Below are 12,373 nucleotides of genomic sequence, written 5' to 3' on the forward strand. Positions count from 1 at the left end.
TGGCTACCTTGTTTAAGGAGATTTGTTGTACACATTTGTGCTGGTGATACGTATACAATGAGCCAAGGAAAAACATAGGGAAATAGTTGAAAGATCTTAGGGATCAGTCTTGTTAAGGTGTACACTGTAACAGAAGTTTTATGGGGGAGGGACTCGGAAATCTACCAGAAGTGACTAATTATCAAGCAACTGCTCAAAAGACATCCAGTGTTTTTTATGGGTACGCAATAGAAGGGGAATTAATGCCCTTGAAATGAGGCAAGTTACTCGGGCAAGAGGTAAGTCAGCACTGGCCAAACTGCCAGTATACCACCCTTGGCAAAGTGCTGATTTCACAAGTTTTTCATATTTTCATAGAATTTAAGGCCAGAAGGGACCACTAGATCATCTACTCTGACCTCCCGCATATCAAAGGTCATTAAAGTTCACTCAGATATCCCTATATTAATCCCAATTACTTTAGTTAGACTAAAGCATTTCAGTCCTACAGAGACCACACTGTTGTGTGCCACAGGCAGAGAACAGAAGGGGACAATGCCTGAAACGGCAAGGAATTGATTAGGTGAGACAAACCGAGAGGATCCTAGCAGAGAAAGGCTCCATGCCACAGAGGAAGGTGTAAACTCCCTAAAGTCTTTGCCATTCTAACCTGGGGGAAATTCCCAGGCAACCAGTTTGATCCTGAGAATGTAAGCAAGACACATCAGCCAGATATTTAGGAAAGAGGATTCTCTGTACCACTTCAGAGCACTGATCCATCCCACCTCCAGCTGTGGTCAATCTCTGATGTTTCAGAGTAAGGCACCAACCCAAATACATTTGAAAAATTGTGCCTCAAGGGAAAAATTCCTTCCTGACATCTGCAGGCAACTGGCTGAAGCTCTGAAGCATGGGATTTGATTACAGTTATCTTATTGCAAAGCTTCAAGTCTTACGAGTATGTTAAGGGCAATGTAGGCAGCCATGTTCTTCCAAAGGCCTACGAAGGTCAAGGATGAACAGGAAGATTCACAGATTCCAAGGCTAGCTGCCCCAATGAGCACAGGTCATAAAATTTCTCCCAGCAGCTGGATTAAAGCATATATTTTAGCAAGATTTCTAATCTCATTTTAAAGACTTCAAGGAAAGTCAACCAATTCCCCTGGTAAACTGTTCCAATGTTTTATCACCCTCACTGCTAGGAAATTACATCTTATTTCAAGGTTGAATTTGTCTAACTTCAGCTTGCACCCACTGGATCTTGTTACACCTTTAACGGTAAGATTGAAAAGCCCCATCCCCACCCCACTCAATGTCTTTTTCACATATAATTCCTAGACACAGTGATCAAGTCACCTCTTTGTCTTCCCTTCGATAAACTGAATAAATCAAGCTCCTCACACCCCACACTGCAAAAAATAATCTAGCCCCTGGATTATTCTGCTTGATATTCCCCTGTTTATACATCCAAGTATTGCATTAGCCTTTTCACCACAGAATTGCACTGAGAGCTCATGTTGACGTGATTATCTACCTAAGTCACTGCTTTCCAATACACAGTCTCCCATCCTGCAAGTAACCACCTGCATTCTTTGTTCCCAGATGTACTTTCTTGCATATGGCTATATTAACATACATTTTGTTGGATTGTGACCATTGAACCAGGTGATTGAGATCACTAACAGTAACCTGTCCTCCTCATTATTTACTAGACCACCAATAGTTGTGTCATCTGCAAACTTTACCAGCAAAGATTTTATATCGTCTAGATTGTTGATAATATAAAATAGCATTGGACGAAGAACCAGTTCCTGTGGGACCCTGACAGAAACAGCTCCGCTCATTGCTATCCCCCCATTAACAACTACATTCCGAGATCTGTCAGCAAGACAGTTTTTAATCCATCTAACGTGTGCCCTGTTAATTCCATAGGATTCAAGTTTAATACAAATGTCATGTGGTACTAAGGACTTGACCACTTGGAGGCAGCATGTAAATCTACAGCGCGCTAAGTCACTGTATGGCCCTGCTACCATGCACTAAAAGTTCGCTGGGAAATAGCAGCTTGTCAAAGCACACCACGGAACTTTTCATGCATGGCAGACTAGTGTGCTGTAAATTTACATTCCAGTTTGCCACGCACTAAGTGTCCGTGTGGACAAGCACTTAATCAAATGCCTTGGAGAAATCTAAGTATACTATGTCAATACCATTGCCTTTATCAACAAGACCTGTAAGCTTGTTAAATTAACAGGTCTGTTTGATAAGACCTACCTGCAGTGAAACCATGCTGACTGGCATTCATTGTATTTTTAGCCACTAATTCTTTGTTAAAAGTGTTCCAAATTAATCATTCCATTATTTTACCTGAGATCAACATCAGGTTAGCCAGTCAATAGTTCCTTTGGGCATCCCTTTTGTAAACAAATGTGCAGACCTCTAATTCTTTGCATTTCCCCAGTACTCCAAGATTTCTTAAAAATTAACATTAGCGGTTGGCTCAGAGAGCTCCTCAGCTAGTTCCTTCAAGACTCTTGGGTTTAAGTTACCCGGGGTCTGTTGATTTAAAAAAATTTAATAGTAGCGAATGCTGCCTTGCACCTTCCTTTATTACAGGCGATAAAGTTTCTATTTCATACACAACATCATATGAAATGGATATATCCTCCTACTTCATTTCAAATACAGAACAGCGATCTCTATTGAACATTTACCAGCTCAGCTGATGTTTTGTCACATGGGCTGCTATTCTTCTAGGGAAACATTTTCTGAAGCACCCAAGTTCCATTTTTAAAAATGTTAATGGAACTTATGCTCCAAAGTGCCTAAGTCTCTTCTGAAACATGGGATTGAGGCACTTTTGCAATGTTTATCCTCTCACCCTCTTCAAAACTCATTTAAGACATTTCTCAATTTAGCATTTGAACCCAGCCATTTTAAGATGACAGGCTAGGGACTTAAACTGCTGCACCACCACCAAAGAGTGTTTTATACAGTAACTAATTTATTCACTAGACAGAATTGCTCCTCCTTGGCTCATGGGCATAGCATTAACATCAATAGGCTAAGCAAGTTTTCTTTGTCAAGGAACATTTGCAAACGTAAGACTAGAGGTGATAATCAAACTGGATTTTAGTTATCTATTCTAATAACTTCTTAAATCTTAATAATCCCCCTGCACTACCAAGCAGAGATACTACTGGAAGAGCAATTCACTAGGTGAGTCCATTCCATTAGCCAAGCCACCAGCTGCTTACAATTAGAAAAATCTACACGTTCAGGATGAAGAAAGAATTTTTTTTAAAAAGACCGTTTTCCCATTGATCCAAAACATGTAATTTGTTTCAATAGCCCCAACCCTGCCATCCTCCTTCACCACGTTCACCTCCCACTTGGCAAAATGCTACCAATATAATTAAGAGGTAATGGGGAGATAATCAAAACCACTTCAAGGCACAGGCAATAAATGGTTCCCAAATGCTCAATAAATGCCCAGGCTGTAGGCAAAATGGTTAGACAGAGCTGCTGAGGAAAATCTTTATTCTGGTTGAGGCAGAAGCAAAGTCAATTATTGTAGTTATTATATATAAGGATTCTTTGACTCCAACCAAAGGATGAGTATTTCTAACTGTAGGGGCTGAAAAGAGTCGGGGAGGCCTCCTTAAGAGAAGAGACTCTCGGCGTATGTCTACACTGCAAGAAAAGACCTGCAGCTGGCCCACAAGGGGTTGGGTCTCAGATCCTGGACTCCAGCCTGAGCCCAAACATCTATACTGCCATTTTTAGCCCTGCAGTCTGAGCCCCATGAGCCTGAGCCAGTTGGCCCGGGCTCTGAGATTCGGTGCCATGGGTTTTTTTATTGATGTGTAGACGTAGCCTCAGATATTAAGAGAAGCCATACAGAGCACCTTTGAGATGAACTATTAAACTCGGGTTTACTAGATGAGGATGAAAAGGGTCAGGGGAGGAGAAGCACAACTGTCTGAAATGTGCTGCTTATAAAGGCTACTGCGTAGGTCATCATTCCGCAGAGGCACAGCCCAAAGGGCATGTCTAAACTACAGGCCCTACAGTGGCACAGCTAGGGTACAGCAGCTGTGCCCTATAGCACTGTAGGGTAAATGCTTCCTACAGGGATTTCTGTCAATGTAGGTAATCCACCTCGCCAAGCAGCAGTAGCTAGTCGATGGGAGAATTCATCCGACGACCCATCCTTGTCTAAGATCAGTTTAACTACGGTGTTCGGGGAGTATGAATTTTTCACACCTTTGAGCACCATAGCCAAGTTGATCTGAATTTTAAGTGTAGACCAGGCCTTATATACTGAGCGCCTCAAAGTCATTTCAGGTAAGGAGCACTAATACCTCTATAAAATTTGTCCAGAGCAGCCCTGCAGGGTCAGATCTTGAGAGTTTTAAACATGTTATCAGGAAGAACTATACGGCATTTGAAAAGAGATTTCAGCAGATTAAAGCCAAATCTCTTTTTAGACTTCTAAAAACAGATCATTAAAAATCAATGCAGCCACATCAGCCAATATTCAATCTTCCTGAAAAGTGAAATCGCCAATACCAAATTTCAATATGACTGCCTTTCGCAGCCTAGAGAGCTACCGATTAACGTGAATTGCTTCATGGACGCACACAATCCAACTACTTACAACACACTCACCCCCTCCCAAGAACAGTGTCTTTGCTGAAACTTTCAAAAAATACAAACAATACTGTTCGGACCGAAGCCAGCACTGTATTACTTCCAATTGCCAAAAAGACACCAGCAAGTTATTTTCTAATCTTTTACTTGTGTCTTTGTTTAGAGAATGAACCCACTGTGTAGGTAAAAACATACTTCACTAAAAGGGCATTGGGGAAGTCCAGAAAAAGAACGATAAAAGGACATGGGCGATTAAATGTGGGTGGGGAAACCAGAGAGATTTAGGTTCTACACGGGGGAAAATAAAGACCATTAAGGAGAAGAGATAATGACTGAAGTTTTCAGATTACCAGGAGGGAAAGCGAAGGCAGGCAATCTGAATTTTTAGATACACTCTCTGAGGCAAATAGAATGGAGCATAAACGCTGCCAAATTAAGTGCAAGAATGTAATAAGGAAAACCAAAGAGGAGTTTGAAGAACGGCTAGCCAAAAACTCCAAAGGAAATAACAAAATGTTTTTTTAAGTATATCAGAAGCAGGAAGCCTGCTAAACAACCAGTGGGGCCCCTTGATGATCAAGATACAAAAGGAGCGCTTAAAGACGATAAAGTCATTGCGGAGAAACTAAATGGATTCTTTGCTTCAGTCTTCACGGCTGAGGATGTTAGGGAGATTCCCAAACCAGAGCCGGCTTTTGTAGGTGACAAATCTGAGGAACTGTCTCAGACTGAAGTGTCACTAGAGGAGGTTTTGGAATTAATTGAGAAACTTAACATTAACAAGTCACCGGGACCAGATGGCATTCACCCAAGGGTTCTGAAAGAACTCAAATGTGAAGTTGCAGAACTATTAACTAAGGTTTGTAACCTGTCCTTTAAATTGGCTTCTGTACCCAATGACTGGAAGTTAGCTAATGTAATGCCAATATTTAAAAAGGGCTCTAGAGGTGATCCCGGCAATTACAGACCGGTAAGTCTAACGTCGGTACCGGGCAAATTAGTCGAAACAATAGTTAAGAATAAAATTGTCCGACACATAGAAAAACAAACTGTTGAGCAATAGTCAACATGGTTTCTGTAAAGGGAAATCGTGTCTTACTAATCTATTAGAGTTCTTTGAAGGGGTCAACAAACTGTGGACAAGGGGGGATCCAGTGGACATAGTGTACTTAGATTTCCAGAAAGCCTTTGACAAGGTCCCTCACCAAAGGCTCTTAAGTAAATTAAGTTGTCATGGGATAAAAGGGAAGGTCCTTTCATGGATTGAGAACTGGTTAAAAGACCGGGAACAAAGGGTAGGAAATAATGGTAAATTCTCAGAATGGAGAGAGGTAACTAGTGGTGTTCCCCAAGGGTCAGTCCTCGGACTGATCCTATTCAACTTATTTATAAATGATCTGGAGAAAGGGGTAAACAGTGAGGTGGCAAAGTTTGCAGATGATACTAAACTGCTCAAGATAGTTAAGACCAAAGCAGACTGTGATGAACTTCAAAAAGATCTCACAAAACTAAGTGATTGGGCAACAAAATGGCAAATGAAATTTAATGTGGATAAATGTAAAGTAATGCACATTGGAAAAAAAATAACCCCAACTATACATACAATATGATGGGGGTTAATTTAGCTACAACAAGTCAGGAAAAAGATCTTGGTGTCATCGTGGATAGTTCTCTGAAGATGTCCGCGCAGTGAGCAGAGGCGGTCAAAAAAGCAAACAGGATGTTAGGGATCATTAAAAAGGGGATAGAGAATAAGTCTGAGAATATATTATTGCCCTTATATAAATCGATGGTACGCCCACATCTCGAATACTGCGTACAGATGTGGTCTCCTCATCTAAAAAAAGATATACTGGCACTAGAAAAGGTTCAGAAAAGGGCAACTAAAATGATTAGGGGTTTGGAACGGGTCCCATATGAGGAGAGATTAAAGAGGCTAGGACTCTTCAGCTTGGAAAAGAGGAGACTAAGGGGGGATATGATTGAGGTATATAAAATCATGAGTGATGTGGAGAAAGTGGATAAGGAAAAGTTATTTACTTATTCCCATAATACAAGAAGTAGGGGTCATCAAATGAAATTAAAAGGCAGCAGGTTTAAAACAAATACAAGGAAGTTCTTCTTCACGCAGCGCACAGTCAACTTGTGGAACTCCTTACCTGAGGAGGTTGTGAAGGCTAGGACTATAACAGCATTTAAAAGAGAACTGGATAAATTCATGGTGGTTAAGTCCATTAATGGCTATTAGCCAAAATGGGTAAGGAATGGTGTTCCTAGCCTCTGTTTGTCAGAGGATGGAGATGGATGGCAGGAGAGAGATCACTTGATCATTGCCTGTTGGTCCACTCCCTCTGGGGCACCTGGCATTGGCCACTGTCGGTAGACAGGATACTGGGCTAGATGGACCTTTGGTCTGACCCGGTACGGCCTTTCTTATGTTCTTATGTTAACTAATCTTACACCTCAGCACACAAACAGGAAATAAATTGGAGAGCAGCAGGGGGACAGGGATGGGGTCCATTCCCTTCTAGAAGTGATTCACGAGAGCCAACCCAGGATAACACTTCCTTCCTTCCTAGGCTTCTTACGGGGATTTCCGTTTACAAAGTGCTTTTGAAGATTAGTTTTCACTGTGTTAGGAACAAAAATGGTTGAATAAGAGCTCAGTATTATGCTTTTTTCCCCTTTTATTGCATTTCCTCACTATCCAGATATCTATTCTTGTTTTCAAATGTGCTGAAGCTATGATGCAATAGCTGCAGGGTGGTCTCCTAAAACAGTTGGGCATTACCACATCTATGCATTATTCTACCTGAACATATTTTTAATTAGATTTCATGTTTTTACACTCTGTTGCCCCTACTTATTCTGTGAATGAGGTAAGTTGATATAATGCCTCTTAGCAGAGGCAAGTCACCTGCTCTTTACTATATACCATGAAGACTGTGCAGTTGGGCATCTGCCTGATTTACTCTTATAGTTTAAGTTAAAACAGACCTGAGAGAATTAAATGACTGATGGCCTTTGTAATTGCTGGTAGGAGTTAGTTCCCATGTCCACATTGATAAAGATCATAGCAACGTTCAACACAAGAACTAGGTGGGTACTGAGCAGGAAGGGATGTTAGGTTTTTCAAACCCATTAGATAGTTAATTGGTTAGATTTGAGAAGTGAATCAACTCCTTTGGGATACAATATTCTCCTATTTTAATGCCCATTCAGCTGCAAAAATGCTAAGTGTGGCATGTACTCCTACATTTCACTCAAGGAAATGTAGTGGGGTGGTCACCCGCTCCGGCCTTAAAGGGCTTAAAACAGCCCAGGAGAGGGCTGTGGCTGGGAGCAAGCAGTCCCCAGGCTGATTGGGGAAGCAGGCTCAGCTGTGGCCACGCCCCAACAGGGCCGGCTTTAGGCTGATTCAGCCGATTCGGCTGAATTGGGCCCTGTGCTAAGAGGGCCCCGCGCCACAGCTCTCCACCCCTCCCCCAGCTCACTTCCCCCTCCTCCCCTCCCCTGAACGCTCCGCCCCCTGCTCCTCCCCCGCCCCTGCTTCCCGCGAATCAGAGGTTCGCGGGAAGTCTGAAAAGAAGCAGGGGCGGGCAGGCAGCACCAGGTAAGCTGGGGTGGCGGGGGGCGCGAGAAGGGCTCCGGGGAGGCACGGCCCAGTCCGGGCCTGGTTCCGGCTCAGGTCCGGCCCGGCCCCCGCAGCATGGCTCGGGTCCGGCCCCCCGGCCCGGCCCCCGCGGCGCGGCTCCGGCCACCGAGCGGCACCGGGCCGGACCCAAGCCCAGCGACCCCATCCGGAGCGCGGCTCGATTCCTGGGGGCGGGCCTTGCTGCAAGCCCCACCCCCAGGAATCGGGCCCCGCTCTTTCTAAAGCCGGCCCTGCACCCCAATCAGGGCTCAGCTGGCCCTTATAAGAGGGCAGTAGGCCAGGAGCAGACAGTCTCCTCTAGTTGTGGAGGGAGACGGGCCTGGCTGCTGGGGAGCATACCAGCGTACCTGAGGTGGAGCTGGGCTGGAGAGCTCCGGACTGGAAACCCCCCAGGCCTAGTGTAATGCTGAATAGGTACTGGGGTTGCAGGGGACAGCCCCAAAGTAGGCAGAGACAGCAGGTCCAAACCCCCCTTGCCGGTGATGAGCGGCACTTACACTGCAGTCTGCCCCCGGGAACGGGGGCTAGGTGATGACCGGCAGTGACCATAGACCAGGGGTAGGCAACCTATGGCACGTGTGCCGAAGGCGGCACGCGAGCTGATTCTCAGTGGCACTCACACTGCCTGGGTCCTGGCCACCGGTTCGGGGAGCTCTGCATTTTAATTTAATTTTAAATGAAGCTTCTTAAACATTTTAAAAACCTTATTTACTTTACATACAACAATAGTTAAGTTGTATATTATAGACTCTTAGAAAGAGACCTTCTAAAAACGTTAAAATGTATTACTGGCATGCGAAACCTTAAATTAGAGTGAATAAATGAAGACTTGGCACACCACTTCTGAAAGGTTGCCGACCCCTGCCGTAGACTGAGGAGAGGTGAGGATAGGGGTTGGTGGTTCCCCGGGGAGGGGAGGCCCAGATCTGTGGGGGTATTGCCAGGGGGCAGCACCCAATGTAAAGGGGCACCGGGGTCCAGGAGGGACACAAGAGCCAGCGGCAAGTGGGACACTGGCCGGAAGAAGGCGCTCCTGAGCTGAAAGAGCTAATTCCCGAGATGACCAGCAGAAGGCGCCGCAGCGGTGAGTCGTCAGCCCCACTACAGGAAACAAGCAAGTTTTTAGTAAAACTGAGAAGCCCATTTTACATTTTTGGACCACGATTTTCAGCTGTAGCTCAACCCAGCCACTATTTTTGTGGGCCTGCATTGTGCACTCCAAATGAATCTCACATTCAAATGTTTCTTAGACAGTAAACTCTGCAGGGAGGGAACATATTTATCTTTATGTTTGTCTACAGCCCTTCTCCTCAGAATAGAGCCATACTTCAAGGAAGTGGGTAGGAATGGGACTAGGTTAATTTACAGTATCACTTCCCATGATCTGCTGTGGTGCAACCTAATTAAAGAAGTTGGGGTCATTAAAGTTGCTGGTTTTCAATAATCTTTAGAGAGGCAGAAAGATGCCACAGCTTCAAATATTTAGAGGACATACCCCAGTCTTGTCCCTCTTCCAGTGAATTTGGGAAACATATATTTTTCAGTTTCTCACTAGTCTGACATTCGGCTCAGTTCACTCAGTTGAAAACTATGCCCAACAGGAAAGAGCATTTGCTTTTATGAAACTGGCAATGGAGTGGGGCATGCCTAGGGAAGGAGTCTACAAGGAAAGCAATCCAACCGTACATAACACCGCCATCTTTACTGATCAATCAGTCCAACAAGGCACCCTCATTGGAAATACAAAATAAAGCTATTACTTTGAAGGAATGCAGAAATTAACATAAGAACATAAGAATGGCCATACTGGGTCAGCCCAGTATCCTGTCTACCGACGGTGGCCAATGCCAGGTGCCCCAGAGGGAGTGAACCTAACAGGCAATGATCAAGTGATCTCTCTCCTGACATCCATCTCCACCTTCTGACAAACAGAGGCTAGGGACACCCTTCCTTACCCATCCTGGCTAATAGCCATTAATGGACTTAACCTCCATGAATTTATCTAGTTCTCTTTTAAACCCTGTTATAGTCCTAGCCTTCACAATCTCCTTAGGCAAAGAGTTCCACAGGTTGACTGTGCGCTATGTGAAGAAGAACTTCCTTTTATTTGTTTTAAACCTGCTGCCCATTAATTTCATTTGGTGGCTCCTAGTTCTTATATGATGGGAACAAGTAAATAACTTTTCCTTATTCACTTTTTCCACATCACTCATGATTTTATATACCTCTATCATATCCCCCCTTAGTCTTCTCTTTGAGGAAAACAGCATGACTCTACATCAAAAAATAAACAAGAAAGGACTCCCTGGATTCTGTTATTAACTCTCCCCTCCCTTGAGGGAAGTGCTCATGTATTTTAACTTTAATTTTGTTTAGAAATGTATTATAACCTTTTAAATAATTTATCCTGATCTCTTCCAACTGCCTTTAGTTTGTGTTTTCTGAGGTGCTCCAAAGTTTGGGCTGTTAAGCGGGGAATGGAAAGCACAGAGCATCTAGCTTTGCTTAAAGACCATTTTATTATGTGAGATAAAATGTTCCATGTTGGAAGCTCACAGTAATACTTTATCAACATAAATAAAACAGTTACAGAGACCCACCCTCAGTATTTCTTCGCCCACATGTACTGCAGTAGTTTGCAGATCATGAAGGCAGAACTTATTATATTTAACTTTAATTTTCTGGGCTGAGTCAGTGTCCCTGATGCTTTTAATCCTCACATCTCATTTTTGGTAAAGAATTACTGATGTCTCTTATGCTTGTGTTCTCTCTGTGTGGAAACAGCTGGTATTAGACTGCATTCCACCACAGGAAAAAAAAAAGCACTGGGCTCCTTCATTTTGGAAACAAAGTTGATGATTTTCTGGGGAGCTGCTAAAGGCATCTGAGTTTCAGCCATCTGTGCTCTGGGGACTAACACAAATATACTTGATTGAATTCTACATTTCTGACACTGAAACATTTCAGTCTGTACCAACTACGTTGAACATGTTATTCCCATGTTTGGTTTTCTTGCAGCTACAACTCAGTAGCATAGAATCATAGAATCACAGAATATCAGGGTTGGAAGGGACCTCAGGTGGTCATTTAGTCCAACCCCCTGCTCAAAGCAGGACCAATCCCCAACTCCCTAAATGGCCCCCTCAAAGATTGAACTCATAACCCTGGGTTTAGCAGGCCAATGCTCAAACCACTGAGCTATCCCCATGTCCCATTTGACTGATTTTTCAAGTATCAGTCTGAAGCCAGCAGCTCCACAGTGATCCTGCAGACACACGGAGCCTGCTCTAGGGAAGGCAAGAGGGAAGCACTCAGACCTATGTATTTTAAAAAACATTTAGAGCTATAAAATCTTTGGTAAGTATTTCAATGCTCATGAAAACGAGGGTCTGATAGTGCTAGTTAGAGGCAGAAATGGGCAACTTTCCTCTTGTCAGTCAATGAATCTCAATCCTGACCTTAACCCATGCTCTACTATAGCAACTCTGGACCTTTCCTGATCAAACTAGGTGGGTGCCTTTCTGATAGGTACTAGAGACTCTAACGATGAGGTGGAGACCAAAATCCTCATGTTTCTGACTGAAACAAGAACCCACCCAAGCCTATAAAAGGTTAACACAGAGTAGCCAAATGCTCCCCTAAATCTTTCAGTCATTTTGCTCTTGCTGAGATGTTAAGACTTTTCTATGTTTCTAAAAGAAGAGCCCTTTTTAAATCCACCAGTGAAGAAAATTGCAGACTTGCACCTTTTTTGCAATACTTCCCACAATGTCCAAAGACTCAAGAATCTCCCTCCTCACCTGTTATTGGGATGTTACATTATGGTTTTCTTTTCAGCTAGAATTTCATACTTGGTATATTTACTGTAGCAATATTTCTATTATTATTATAAACACATCTCTGCCACAGCATAATAAAGGTGCCTTGTTTTTAATACATGGCCTACATTACATATTAGGAAAAGTCTGTCAATTTACTTAGTTACCATCATTACAATTTTCTACTGGTGATCACAATGTATAAACTACAATCCATGGACATGGAGACCCACGTGTAGACAGGACAAAAATGTTTCTTCCCCCTTCA

The 12,373-nt window shown here is 43.4% G+C and overlaps 1 protein-coding gene across 2 annotated transcripts in view; it reads right to left on the reverse strand.

Moving 5' to 3' along the window:
• Positions 1–12,373, reverse strand: part of RPTOR (regulatory associated protein of MTOR complex 1) — a 297,707-nt gene that overhangs the window by 110,378 nt on the left and 174,956 nt on the right. The gene's annotated exons all lie outside the window — the stretch shown is intronic.

Source organism: Emys orbicularis, chromosome 13, assembly GCF_028017835.1.
Source record: "Emys orbicularis isolate rEmyOrb1 chromosome 13, rEmyOrb1.hap1, whole genome shotgun sequence".
Taxonomy (NCBI): Eukaryota; Metazoa; Chordata; order Testudines; family Emydidae; genus Emys; species Emys orbicularis.